Genomic DNA, 2785 nt, shown 5'->3' on the forward strand with positions numbered 1-2785 from the left:
GCCTGTCGCGACACCACTGGAGGCGGGCTGCACGATGGTGGGGCGTGAGCGGAAGACGGCCTAACGGTGTGCGGGACCGTAGCCCAGCTTCATGGAGACGGTTGCGAATGGTCCTCGCCGATACCCCAGGAGCAACAGTGTCCCTAATTTGCTGGGAAGTGGCGGAGCGGTCCCCTACGGCACTGCGTAGGATCCTACGGTCTTGGCGTGCATCCGTGCGTCGCTGCGGTCCGGTCCCAGGTCGACGGGCACGTGCACCTTCCGTCGACCACTGGCGACAACATCGATGTACTGTGGAGACCTCACGCCCCACGTGTTGAGCAATTCGGCGGTACGTCCACCCGGCCTCCCGCATGCCCACTATACGCCCTCGCTCAAAGTCCGTCAACTGCACATACGGTTCACGTCCACGCTGTCGCGGCATGCTAGCAGTGTTAAAGACTGCGATGGAGCTCCGTATGCCACGGCAAACTGGCTGACACTGACGGCGGCGGTGCACAAATGCTGCGCAGCTAGCGCCATTCGACGGCCAACACCGCGTTTCCTGGTGTGTCCGCTGTGCCGTGCGTGTGATCATTGCTTGTACAGCCCTCTCGCAGTGTCCGGAGCAAGTATGGTGGTCTGACACACCGGTGTCAATGTGTTCTTTTTTCCATTTCCAGGAGTGTATCTTTTACGATGTATTCACATTTTTCCTGCAGCCATTTGGTCTTAGCTTCCCTGCACTTCCTATTTATTTCATTCCTCAGCGATTTGTATTTCTGTATTCCTGATTTTCCCGGAACATGTTTGTATTTCCTCCTTTCATCAATCAACTGAAGTATATCTTCTGTTACCCATGGTTTCTTCGCAGCTACCTTCCTCGTACCTATGTTTTCCTTCCCAACTCCTGTGATGGCCCTTTTTAGAGATGTCCATTCCTCTTCAACTGTACTGCCTACTGCGCTATTCCTTATTGCTGTGTCTATATCGTTAGAGAGCTTCAAACGTATCTCGTCATTCCGTAGTACTTCCGTAACCCACTTCTTTGCGTATTGATTCTTCGTGACTAATGTCTTGAACTTCAGCCTACTCTTCATCACTACTATATTGTGATCTGAGTCTATATCAGCTCCTGGGTACGCCTTACAATCCAGTATCTGATTTCGGAATCTCTGTCTGACCATGATGTAATCTAATTGAAATCTTCCTTTATCTCCCGGCCTTTTCCAAGTATACCTCCTCCTCTTGTGATTCTTGAACAGGGTATTCGCTATTACTAGCTGAAATTTGTTACAGAACACAATTAGTCTTTCTCCTCTTTCATTCCTTGTCCCAAGCCCATATTCTCCTGTAACATTTTCTTCTACTCCTTCCCCTACAACTGCATTCCAGTCGCCCATGACTATTAGATTTTCGTCCCCCTTTACATACTACATTACCCTGTCAATATCCTCATACACTTTCTCAATCTGTTCGTCTTCAGCTTGCGACGTCGGCGTGTATACCTGAACTATCGTTGTCGGTGTTGGTCTGCTGTCGATTCTGATAAGAACAACCTGGTCACTGAACTGTTCACAATAGCACACCCTCTGCCCTACCTTCCTATTCATAACGAATCCTACACCTGTTATACCATTTTCTGCTGCTGTTGATGTTACCCGATACTCATCTTACCAGAAATCCTTGTCTTCCTTCCACTTCACTTCGCTCACCCCTGCTATATCTAGATTGAGCCTTTGTGTTTCCCTTTTCAGATTTTCTAGTTTCCCTACCACGTTCAAGCTTCTGACATTCCACTCCCCGACTCGTAGAACGTTATCCTTTCGTTGATTATTCAATCTTTTTCTCATGGTAACCTCCCTCTTGGCAGTCCCCTCCCGGAGATCCGAATGGGGGACTATTCCGGAATCTTTTGCCTTTGGAGAGATCATCATGACACTTCTTCAATTACAGGCCACATGTCCTGTGGATACACGTGACGTGTCTTTAATGCAGTGGTTTCCATTGCCTTCTGCATCCTCATGTTGTTGATCATTGCTGATTCTTCCGCCTTTAGGGGCAATTTCCCACCCCTAGGACAAGAGAGTGCCCTGAACCTCTATCCGCTCCTCCGCCCTCTTTCACAAGGCCGTTGGCAGAATGAGGCTGACTTCTTTTGCCGGAAGTCTTCGGCCGCCAATGCTGATTATTTATCAAAATTCGGGCCGTGGTGAAGATCGAACCCGGGACCGAAGACGTTTTGATTGTGAATCAAGAACGCTACCCCTAGACCACGGGTACATGCTCTTATTAGAAAGCATTGCCTTTTCTGTCCTCTAATTGGCTATTACTTGAGTATAGAAACTACAAAAAATGGCTCTGAGCACTATGGGACTCAACTGGTGAGGTCATTAGTCCCCTAGAACTTAGAACTAGTTAAACCTAACTAACCTAAGGACAACACAAACATCCATGCCCGAGGCAGGATTCGAACCCGCGACCGTAGCGGTCTTGCGGTTCCAGACTGCAGCGCCTTTAACCGCACGGCCACTTCGGCCGACGTAGAAACTACAGAACGCCCCGATACGGAGCTGTGGCACATCAATGAAAGTAGTGGCTGGAATGACATTAAACGTCGCCTAATTTTTCTCTTTCCTAACTTCTCATGTGAATTCCAGGAAGTGATCCTTTCCAAATATATCTTGGTCGGCCAATTTTCGCAAATACACTTTTGTAGCTTTCGTTAATATTTTATTTCTGTATTCAGTTAACTGTCGAATTCAGACAAGAAGTGCCGTATAACACCTCCATCACTTTGCTTGGA

This window comes from Schistocerca americana, chromosome 1 (assembly GCF_021461395.2).
Source record: "Schistocerca americana isolate TAMUIC-IGC-003095 chromosome 1, iqSchAmer2.1, whole genome shotgun sequence".
Lineage (NCBI taxonomy): Eukaryota > Metazoa > Arthropoda > Insecta > Orthoptera > Acrididae > Schistocerca > Schistocerca americana.